The sequence below is a fragment of the Ceratotherium simum genome, chromosome 11 (genome assembly GCF_057802395.1).
Source record: "Ceratotherium simum simum isolate JZ-2026a chromosome 11, ASM5780239v1, whole genome shotgun sequence".
Lineage (NCBI taxonomy): Eukaryota > Metazoa > Chordata > Mammalia > Perissodactyla > Rhinocerotidae > Ceratotherium > Ceratotherium simum.
This window is the reverse complement of record NC_141910.1, coordinates 45,964,527-45,977,029: the sequence shown is the minus strand read 5'-3', so window position 1 is coordinate 45,977,029 and position 12,503 is coordinate 45,964,527.

Below are 12,503 nucleotides of genomic sequence, written 5' to 3'. Positions count from 1 at the left end.
CTTTTTCACTATGTAGTGACTTTCTTTGTCTCCTTTGACTGATTTTTGACTGTAAGTCTACTTCATCTGACACAAGTATAGCCACTCTTGCTCTCTTTTGGTTACCATTTACATGCAATATCTTTTTGCATCTTTTTACTTTCAGCCCATGTGTGTTCTTAAAGCTGAAGTGAGTCTGACATCACCAAAACCTGCTTTTTCAGAGAGCCTCTGATTGCAGAATTAGTTTTTATGACATAGAAAAAAATTAGACAATAAGAGAAAAATCAAGTAAGGTCATTTTCTTGTGTGTTTGGGGAATAATTTGGAATAAAGAAAGTATAATATAAAATAGTTGAGTATTTACTAATTTGCAACTTTAAATGGCTTACATTGACATAAAAGAGGCCCATAATGAAGAGTTTTGAAAAAGTTTTGTTCCCTTCAGATTTCTCAGAAACCTCATATATGTAGTCTCTAAATAATGAAACTTTATATTGTGTGTGCCATATATTAAAAACAAATTTGATGATGTATCCCAAATTTACATTATATTTACACATATATATAAATTATATACATATGCTACTTTCTAATATATCTTCTTCACCCTCTGGGGTACATGCTTCCCATTCTGGGAAATTGCTGGCTTATCCTGTCAAGTATTCTCTCTCTGTCCTCTTAATAATAATTAACTGAATTAGTCCCATAAGTATTTAAGTATGCTCAAGACTCTCTTGCTGTTTAACAGAAAAAGACCAGATTCCTTAATCTAAATATTCCCCTCAGCTATGATAAAAACTTTTTTTCTCTCTTGAGGTATCTAATCTTGTTGTTTGCATTTCCTGAATTCCCATTCACTCTTTACTCCAATCTATTCATCATAGCAAAATCACTCTCATCAAATTAACTAATGACTTTCAAATTGCTCAAATCCAATGAAAATTTTGGGTTGACATAACACATAGAGATCTGCAGATCTCTATGCAGCATTTAATACTCTTGAGCATTCTTCTCTTACTCTCTCCATGATCTTTTCATTTAGCTTCTAAGATATCTTATTCTCCAGGTTTGCCTCCTATCCCTCTGGCTACCATGGTTCAAACTTCTTTGCAGATTCATCATTCTCTAACTGGACTGTAGATATGGGAGCTCCTTAAGTTCTAAGTCAATAGCTTTTAAATTTGTATCTCCAGCCAAGACCCCTCCTCTGAGACTACATACTTGTATTAAGCAGCCTACTCATCTTTTGCTCTTGGGTGTCTTAACAATACTTCATACTCAACATCTCTGAGACCAAATTTAAAATCTTCAATCTAAAACAAAACCTATTTGTTGTTTGGCATTCCACATTTCACTAAATGGGACTATTGTTCATCTCATTGAACAAGGCTGGAATATAAGAGTCACCTTCAACTCCTCCCTAAATATCTCTCGAATTTATTGAGTCCTCTCTACACCCACTGTACATGCTGTAGTCCCACCTAAACTACCACATTAGACTCCTTACTGATGTCCCCCCATTTAGTTGGCCCGTGCCACCATGTCTCAGAGATTTTTTTACCCTGAAGCTAAAGCAAACTTAATAACTTAAATGTGATCTGATTATACTCCTGCTTAAAATCCTTCAATCATTCTCCATTGAACCTAGAATAAAGACTATAATCCTCAATGTAGGCTCTAATCCCTGCTTGGGTTGGAAAGACAACCTTTCCAGCTTCATGTCACACTCTCTGCCCCTCACATTCTCTTCAGTAATTCTGGTCTTCTTTTGTTTCCTAGAGACCACCTTTCAAGCACCAGCCATAAGGCCTTTTCACATACTGTTTCCTATGCCTGGAGTGACATGCCCTCCTCAGTTCCACCCCACATATTGCTCATTTAACTCAAATTCATCCTCTACACCTTAGCTTGAGACTTTCTCCCTCAAAGAAATTTCTCTGACCCCTGAATCTATGTGAGACTCCTTGGTTATACACCCTCACAGCACTGCTTCTTTGTTTTAGAAAATTTATCAAAGTTTCTTAATATATATTTGTTTTATGATCATATTTTTAATGGCTGACTTCCTCAATATACTGTAAGTTCCAGAAAAGCAGAATTTCTGATTTTACTCACAGTGTATCCCCAATGTTTAGCTCTTCATAAAGGCCTTACTTGTTTTTAAATCGTAATACATTAATTTGTAGAACATCAATAAATTAAACTTGAAAGAACACACATTGATACCATGTAAGATTATACTCCAACACACCATCTTATGCAATATTATGTAATGTTTTATTGGTTTAGATCCTGTTACTAAGGAAAAACAACTACAGAAAGGTAAATGTAAATCTATAACTCATAAAACTAAAGCTAATAATAGCTTTGGACTGAATAATCACTTTCCTTTACTATTAGGAGTACAGATTATTTCTATTACACCTATAACTTCAGTTATAAAAATTTAAGAATTGCACAAAGACTTAATGAAAACCCAAACGACAAAAAAAATTGCCTCATTTAAATTTTAGTAGGGATTTAGCTTAACTCTCAGAATTTTCCTTCACCACTACGAATTTGTGAAAGTCATTCTGGCCAAAATTTACCACTTGGTCAAGGAAACTTTCTAAAAGAGCTATCAAATATAAAATGTATCTTCTAAGTTTTTCTCTCAGGCTCTGTTAGTAGAAAAGAACCTCCCAGAATAGTGGTGGAGGTAAACTCTTCCTCTTACTTTGGTTCAACTAGAATCTCACAATTGCTACCCTCAACACTTCCAGAGGTGATACAAAAGCAGGCACTATATGCTTAGTGCTCAATGAGATGGACCCTTGAGTTCCATAACAATGGATACAGGATAAAAATTAATGCCAGTGGTTAAACAATAATTTGATTGTTAAACAATTATTCATACATATTTATTAACCATTGTCTGGAGTTTACACAATAGTTGCTGATATAGGGTGAAGTGTATAAATGAGAGATACTCTAGCCACAGGAAGTTTTACCTGTGGTCATATAGCAGAAATAGAGCCAGATGAAGAGGCAGACTATGAATTATAAAATGGATTCAGGGCTGGCCTGTTGGTGTAGCGGTTAAGTTCTCGTACTCTGCTTTGGTGGTCCGGGGTTCACAGGTTCAGATCCCAGGCACAGACTTACACACCACTTGTCAAGCCATGCTGTGGCAGTGTCCCGAATAAAATAGAGGAAGATGGGCATGGATGTTAGCCCAGGGCCAGTCTTGCTCAGCAAAAAAGAGGAGGATTGGCAGCAGATGTTAGCTCAGGGCTAATCTTCCTCCAAAAAAAAAAAATGGCTTCAAAAGTCAACAGCTAATAAAAAGTAGTCAATATGAGTATCTAACCAGAGAAGAAATGAAGATCAACCTTGGGGAAGTCCCCAAACAAGCAGAGAACAAGAAGATAGCACTGCGAGTCCTCAGTGAGGCAAACTGTACAACTGCCCCCTTTCCCAGTAAGAGGATTATACATCCCCACAGATTGCAGTGAACTTTCAGTATCTCTCTGTGTGCATCTACTTCCTTGCCTCATTGTCAGGCTGGGCCATTTGACTCGCCTTGGCCCAGGAAATATGGGCAGAAGTGACATTTTGCAAACTCTAAACATAGGCTTTACAAACCATTGTGTGCTTCTGCTGGCATTCTTGCTTTTTCCTCTCTGCCATGAGATGGGTAGGTCATGATTAGGGGCTGCTTCTTCAGTCTGGATTTTAGAATGAAGACACAAGGGCCACATCAATCCGTACCAATGCAGCGCTGTAGTCTACAAATACCATTAGTGAGAAATACACCTCTGCTATGAGTCAACAAGATTTAGAGATTGTTACTGCAGCCCTACCCAGTGAGAACTGATACTTTAAGCATCCACCAGGACTACCTTTTTGTGTGTGATCTGGAGGACTTCACCAAGTCAAGACTAGAATCTTAAAGTCAGGTCAGGATGGAAGGACTTTGCTATGAGCAAGGCTTTGTGCTGAAGGCCAAATGAAAGATGCTAGTTTTTGCTTTTAGGGACTTTACATTCCATCTGAGAGAATTTATATGATTTCACTATAAATAAAGACTGCTTAAACTAAAGAAAAAAAATGTCAGAGGACTTTAAGACTCACTCTTTCCAGAGAGAAATCATAAGAAGATGTTTCATAGGAAAATTAAAATTTAATTTGAATTTTGAAGGAAGGCAAGATCACCTCCTGTATAGGAACAGAAGGGATAGTCACATTACTGTAAGTGTAAACACATAATCAAATGTACAACATCTAGGAGGGAAGCATAGGTAAACACGCGTAGGACTGAAGTCTTCAAATAGAAGAGGACATTAAAACTGGAAATAAAAGTCAAACCAAATTGTACGGAGCCTTGAGTGCCAACTTACAGAGCACCCACATTGAGTTTTACCAATTAATTCTCACAGACACCTGGAAATGACATCAAAAAGTGATAACTGTTGTCCCTATAATACTTCTGGACAGAAGTCTAAATAGCAGTGGTCAGATTTCACTCTCCGTATCTGAGCCACAACCCAGAATGGAGAAACTTAGCTCAGGAAACTCTTAAATGTCATGCTGTTGCGTGGAATCTACTGTGTATTTCTTAAGGCAATCAGCTAATGCCCGTTCAAAATACAAAACTCTGCCCTCCAATGTAGTTATCTTTGGAAACTTGCTGTTTTAAATGCCCAGGTAGGAAACGCAGCAATATGAAGCCATTATATACGGGACCTAGACTAGACATGGCTGTATACATATATATTTTTTTTACTGGAAAAATTTGAGTAATACTAGGCAAAAATGTACACTTTTTTATGGGTTACTTTAAATTTCCATAATTCTACTAAACAATTATTTGATTTAGTAAGCTTTTCTTTTCCTTCTACTATTATAATTATCTTCCCTTCTCTCTGGAAAATAAATTAGAGAGAATAAAAACAGATTGTAACACTGCTACTTTGCAGATGAGGTTTCAAACACAAAAAGTATTCTTATTAAATATTACGGCTACAATTTCTAACGCTAAATGTGTTTTGCTACATGGAATATTCAATGAGTGTTAAGACAATAGTGCCATGCTAATTTAACTTTAGTATTTCTTACATTATTTTTATTTCAGGTCACAGCTTTAATATTTCATTAACATTGTAGTAATATTTAATGCATTTGTACATTATAAACACTATTATAGGGGCTTGAATTACTATGCATTTTCATGCATCTCTTATTTAGAAAATTACAAGACTGATGCCAAAATGTTGGCCCAGAAATAAATGATTTGAAGTCATTTCCTAGATAACCGTACTTGGAAGACTGACTCAAAAACCATTTTATAATCAATCAAATCTGCATCTACATATACAGTATTAAATGAAGAATAAAAGCGGTTTTATAAATAATTCAGGAAAAATTTCATTTAAGGTGTATTTTTTGTTTGTTTGTTTATTTTATTTGTTTGTTTGGTTGGTTGGTTATTTTTTTGTGCTAGAGTAACATTTAGCCAGAATTCCACCAAAAGCGTTAATCTATAGTCATTGCATGAAGTATCTATGCTAATTATATTTGTGTGTAGAATAGGAAAACTTACAAATGTAATCCCAGTAATTTTCAGAAGCCTCCTATTATTATGCCTATACTACAATGTCAAAGCAGATTTTGTTCAAATTAATATAGTATTTACAAAGGGCCAATTTCTTAGTAAATCCAATTCACAAATAGTTATTGAGGCTGTACCAATAGAAAAGACACTACACTAGGGGCTGTAACTAGAAAGAATCTGGAAGCATTTAGCATCCAGTTAAGGGGAAAAGCTTTAGCATCTTAAGCCAAGTTAAAAATTAGCATTTCTAAACTAAATCCAAGTCTGATCAAGTCACTCATGTATTTAAATCCCTTCAATGCAATTCCGCAGTTCGTGGCCCCTGCCTACCTATTCACCTTCACACCTACCCACTCCACGGGCTAGAGAATCTGTAGATTTCTAAAAATTTTCTACATACGTGCACAATCATACATCATCACCTGATACTGAGATTTATTTCTTCCTTGTCAATCATTTATTTCATTTCTATTGTCTTTCTGCACTGACATTTTTAAGTTATAATATGTAACAAACATATGGAAAATCCAACAGGGCAAATATACAACTTAACAAATTGTAAAAATAAACATCCCTGTAACCCCCACCAATGTCAACCAGCGTCTAGAAGCCCCGAGTGCTCTCTCTGGATGCCCTTCCTATCCTCAACACTAACCATGCTACTGAATATTCTGAAATTCACTTCTTTTGCCTTCCTTTATAGTTTTACTATCTAATTGTTCATCTTGAAACACTGTGGTTTAATTTGTTGCCTGTTGTTGAAATTTATATTAAAAAAATCAAACACTAGGTGTTTTTTTACATCCAGCTTCTTTCACTCAACATTATGAAGGTTTATTCATTTTCTTGCATGTGTCTGTATATATTGAGGTCTAATATTTTTTGGATGAATATACAACAGTTTGTTTACCTATTCTAATGTTGATGGAAATTTGAGTATTTCCAGTTTGGAGCTATGATGAACAGCCTTGTTATGAACATTCTTGTCCATGTTTCCTAGTTTACTTATGTGCACATAGGAATGGAATTGCCAGATCACATAAGATGTATGTTTTCAGCAACTTCCAGATAGCGGCAAGCTGCTTTCCAAAGTAGCCATTACCAGTTCATATTTCCACCACCAATTTATAAGAATTCTTGTTGCTCAATATTTTCACCAACATTTGATGTTTTCAACTTTAAAATTTTGTCAGTCTGGTGGTTGTAGAGTGGTATTTAGGTTTTTTCCTTACATTTTTAGTTCTTCTTTCATAGTAACTATACATTTAATGTCTTTTGCTGTAATATTGGAAGCGATGATACCCACAACCTTCTACTCTCTGACCTCCAAGGAAATGCGTCCCAGATTTCACTGATAAGCAAGATGATTCTCTAACTTTTATGTAAGATATGCTTTATTAAGTTAAAGAAGTTCTCTCATTTTCCTACTTTACGAATTTCCAGCGTAACTAGATATTGAATTATAGCAAACGATTGTTCTGCATCTAATGGGATAATCATAGGATTTTTCTTCTTTGTTAGGCTAATGTGGTGAATTACATTATTTCATACGTTAATATAAAACCAAACTCGTACCCTGAAATGAATCTAACTCGATTGTGAAGTATTATTCTTTTTATCTAGAAACAGATTTGGTTTACTAATATTTTATTTAGGACTTTAATATCTATGTTCACAACAGAGATTAATCCATAATTTTCCTCTTTTGCAAAATTTTCTAGGTTATAAAATCAAGATAACACTGCCTTCAAAATATGAGTTTAGAAATTTCTTTTTTATTCTGAAAGAATTTATATAAGAATTCGAATTATTTCTTCCTAAAATATTTAGTAGAATTTACTGGTGAAGCATTGGTCTCTGTGTGTGTGTGTGAAGGATTTTAAATCAAGCTTTTTTAAAAAATATGTGATTCATAATATTTATTTCTCATTGTGTCAGAATTAAGTTGCATTTTTCTTGGAATGTGTCCATTTCATCTAAATATTAATATTTATTAGCATTAAGTTTTCCATAAAATCCTTATGTTTTCTTTGAAATGTATTTAATATTTCTAGTGATGGCCTCTTTTTCAAATCTATTATATAATTGTGTTATGTGTGTTTAGTTGTGTTATTTCATTTACTGTTTTTTTCCTTTTATTTTTTCTGAGTTTTTCTGTTCTTTTTCTATTTTTTTCATATATTTTACATGTGTCTCTTGTGAACAACCTACAGTTTGAATTTTGTGTTTTTGAATTCAGTTCAACAATCTTTGTCTTTTATATAAAGCATTTAGACTATTTATTATGTAATTACTAGTATATTTGAGTTTATACCTACCACCTTACCATCTGGCTTCTATATGTAATGATTGTTCTATGTTTATTTTTTTTTTCTCTTTTCTTGCATCTATTTAGCATAATTGACTACTACATCAGTCAGGGTTCAATTAGAGAAACAGAATCACTAGGAAAGGTGGTGATATACGTAGAGAAAGATAGATATAAAGGTATTTATCACATGGATTTAACCTTATGCAATTATGGGAGTTAGTAGCAGTGTCTGCAATACTCTCATTTTCACATCTGATGCTAGAGCTTTAAATCCATATGGTATGCAGTTGGGAAGGAAAGGTACAAGTAGAGTAGAAGAGAACAAGAACAAGCTAGAACTCATTAGCACAAGATGGAGTCCACAAGTACAGACTGAAATCTGTGTCAGTTCTTGTTGTTCATCTAATCTTATTGTCTAACCTTGATGATATGGGTGTCCTGCAGAAGGCAAGAACCTTTGTATTGTTGCTTAATACACACTCCCCTGGCTCAGGAGTCAGAGAAGCTAAAAGATGATCTAAGGAAAGATGGATCAATTTCAAACTTGGCCACTGACTCAGGTCAATGGGAGTCCCATAGGTAAAGGAAAATATGTGAGCTACAGAAAGGCTGCTGCTTCACTCTCACCTTCCAGATTACCCACAAGAATTTCTCCTGTGGACCATCCTAACCAGAAACTTACAGGATAGGAATTCTGGGAAATGTAGATTAGCTTAGCCAAGTTGACATATAGCAAAGCCACCACAACTGGTTTATACTATTCCATATTTTCCATAGTTTGGAAGTTACACACACTTTGGTTTTCTGCACTTTTACTAGATGTGTTCAAATGTAGATTCCTATTTAATTATCCCATTTGACATTTGTTGGGCTTACTGATCAGTTGTAGAAAATTGTTAATAATTATCTCATCATATGTTGCTTCTTTGTCATTTTATTTCTCTACTCTTCTGGAACTCTAACTGATGAATGGATTTTAGACATTCTTATTTTATCCTTCATATTGATTACTCTCTCCATTATATTTCTGTCTTTCCAATTCTCCATGTTTCATTCTGAATTTCTTCTGATCTATCTTCCTATTCGCTAATTGTCTCTTCAGTTGTATCTCATCTGCCATAAGGGTCATCTGTTAATTTTAATATCAGTTGTTATATTTTTCAGTTATATCATTTCTAGTTGGATCCTTTTCAAATCTGCAATATATTTTGTGTTTTCCAGAAACGTTTTGCTTTTAGATTTTATTTCTAAGAATATAATGAACATAGTGCGATTACATTCCGTGTTGGATAATTTCCACGTTTCTGCCCTTGTGAGTTTGTTTCTGTTGGTGATTGTTTCTACTATTTTAGTTTGTATTTTATTTTATCTTTTTATTATTATTTTATTATATTATGTGCCTCATAAATTTTAATTGCTTGCTGGATACTTTATTTGATATATTCTTTTTAGAAACAATTTGAGACCTAGGGTTTTGTTATCTTGTGTCAGAAATGACTTTTTTATTTTTTTATGTTTCTTCCGAGCTCCTGGGAAGCTAACAGTCCAAGCCTAAGACATCAAGATTTTCTGTGATAACTAGATGATCAGGATATTATTCCTATCCCCACTCTATAGCATAGCCTTTTGGGGTCTCTGTCCAGAATAGGGGCCAACCAACACAAGGTTTCAACCTTTAGAGAGGACTGAAATTTGATCCTTTTCCTTCAGTTCTAGGAGTTTGCCTCAAAGTTCTACTTACCTGTTAACAACTTTCCTAGAATTGGCAGATGAAGAGAGAGGACAACAGGTGATTCTTTGGGGGCTTTTCTCCTCGTGGCAAAGCCCCCAAGGGACTTTGATTCCTGTCCCTTAGTTATAGCTCATGGAGCCCTAGCTCTCATCTGCTGCTTTAGAAAAATGTTCCTGGGTAGAAGTAGCTCTGGTTAAATTCATTGGCTATTATCTTCCCCTTTTCTTGGTCTGGTACTATCTTACTACTTTATAGATTTTTGACCAGTTCCTTTAGTTATCATTGCTGGAAGGATTAGTCCAAATCATCTAGTTAGCCATTTCTGGAAGTGGAAGTCTCTCAGGCAGGTTTTCTTTCACTATCTTAAAGTCTTCATTTTTTGCTAGTGTCTTTGAAAATATTTCATAGCATTTAGAATTTCCACTCATTTTTGAGTATTTTTGAGTCTCAAATTAGAGCCTCAGACATATTCTCAGACTCCTTGAATTATCTCTTAAATATTAAACAAAAAATATTTTTTATGGTAAAGACAAATTGTATAATTGTTTAAGATCATTTACTCTCACTAAAATGTAATATCCATACTATAATAATAATGTACTGATAATAATTAACATTTATTTAGTGCTTACTTTGTGCTAGACACTCTTCTCAGCAATTTCCACTGGTAAGACTCAAAGAATTTCAGTAACTTGCCCCAGGTCACGTAGTTAGTAAGTGATGGAAGCTGTTTCCAACTATGAATAATCTGGCTCCAGATTTCCTTCTATAAACCTTTAGACCAAAAATCCCTTGGAAGCAGTGATAGTGGTATCTCATTTACCACCTATCTCTACTATCTAACAGAATAACTTATACACAGCAAGTGCTCAATAAATATTTGTTGGATGACTACATGAATGAATTCAATAATTTTCACATCTATTGCAAACATGATAATTTCTATAAAAATAAAAAGAGAGAAAGATTATATCAGGTTGGATTGTCAGAGAATACATTACAAAGCAGTTAGATTCTGAATTAAGTCTAGAAGCCTGAATCCTGAAAGCTAATTACGATTTGAATAGGAAAACAGAAATAATGAAAGCAAGAGCAAAGAGGCAGAAAAGCACAAATACATCTAAGATCTGCTTGTAAATATGTTTGGATGGAGTAAAACGTTTGGGAGTCATAATATGTATCTCAATATTACTAGTAATTAACATTTTGAACAAGGGTTCTGGACTAAGTAGTTTATATAATTATTTTATTAATATTATAAAGAATATATCATTTATTTCCATTTTACAGATAATAAAATTTAGGTGCCAAGAGAAATAATTAATACCTCAAATCATATGGCTAGCAAGTGGTGAAGCTTAAAAGTACAGAACAAGTAGTAGAAGACCATGGGATAGGGAAATTGGGGGCTAGAATTCCAATTTTCTATGCCTACATAAGGCATTTAGATTTTATCACTAGGGAAAGAACACCAAAGAAATTACACTTTTGAGGAGAGAAGTAACCAAAGTTCCTGTGTACGAAATCTCACGGTAGTAGGCATGATAGAATTTTTATCTACACTAGAGTTGAAACGAGTTTTCATTCCTTGTACTCTTTCTGATTAGATTGACGTTTACCTATTTGTAGCTGTTGTTCCATCTGTTTGTTGTTCCATTTTTAATGTGGCAACAAACACATATCTAATTGTACTCTGTGTCAGGCTCTGGGTTGGTTCCCAGGAACACAAAGAAAGAATGGAAACAGAATGTGTAAACAAACAACTTACATACAATACGGTGCATGCTATTTGTTTAAGAAGTAGGCATAGAAAGTTACGGGAGTACAAACAAAAATTATTTAGACCATCTTGGGCCAGAGGATGTCCGAGAAAGCTTTCTAAGAAGGTCATACTTAAGCTAATTTGATGAATGTAAAGAGTTTAGCCTGGAAAATATGGGAAGGTAAGTCCATTCTCAGATAAAGGGACAGCATAGGGAGAGGAACAAAAATATGAGACCGCCCTATATATAGGGAACTATTTCTCAAAGGTGGCGACAGAAGAGATGTCCAGAGCTAGGTCACAGAGGCTCTTGCACACCATGTCAAGAAGCTTTACCTTTATTCCATAAGGTGTCTGGAGCCATTGAAAGATTGTGCCCAGGGCCCTGGCACAGATAGCTATCAACGTTTTGGTACATGACTTGAAATTTGTCCTCAGTAATTTCTCATTAAGAACTTTCTACCTGCTCTGTGTGTGGCAACTCCACTTCCATTAACCACACAGGGTTTCAATTTTAGAGTCCAGAAATTTTTAAATTTAAAATTGCTTCTCCCTCCACAGAAGCTGCTCAGAGATGATTTAATTTACAGTAATCTAATATAAATGTGACTACAGAAAGAGCCATGATGGGATAAACCACCCTAAGATATGACATCTCACTGAGGGGTGAAAAGTATTGAAGGAGAAAATTCTGATATAAATATAAGACATTAAAAAAGTGTATGAAAAAAATAACAGGAAGGAATTTAGAGTTAGCAATGTAAATGTGAAAAAACCTTTCTTCTCTATCACTCTCAAATGCTTTATTTGTGCCAGATATTTTCGAGTATAAAATAACAAAGCTATAGCCAGTGCAGCAAGTGGCTTCAGAATCAACCCCTAATGAAGGTTCCTAAGGAGCTCTGATGAAATTCATAAGAAATTATCACCAGAGTCAGAGTTCATGAAGCAGCAACAGGTGCAGATATAAAGGCATCCGTAAGCTGAAAACCTCTCCTCGATCACCCCTCCACGGATGTTGTGTGCTCACGATTGACCTCATGAGTAGGAACTGGATACAAGGAACAGGATACAGATAAAGACAATAAAAAGCCAGTCATGGAGTAAGTGACTATATGGCTTG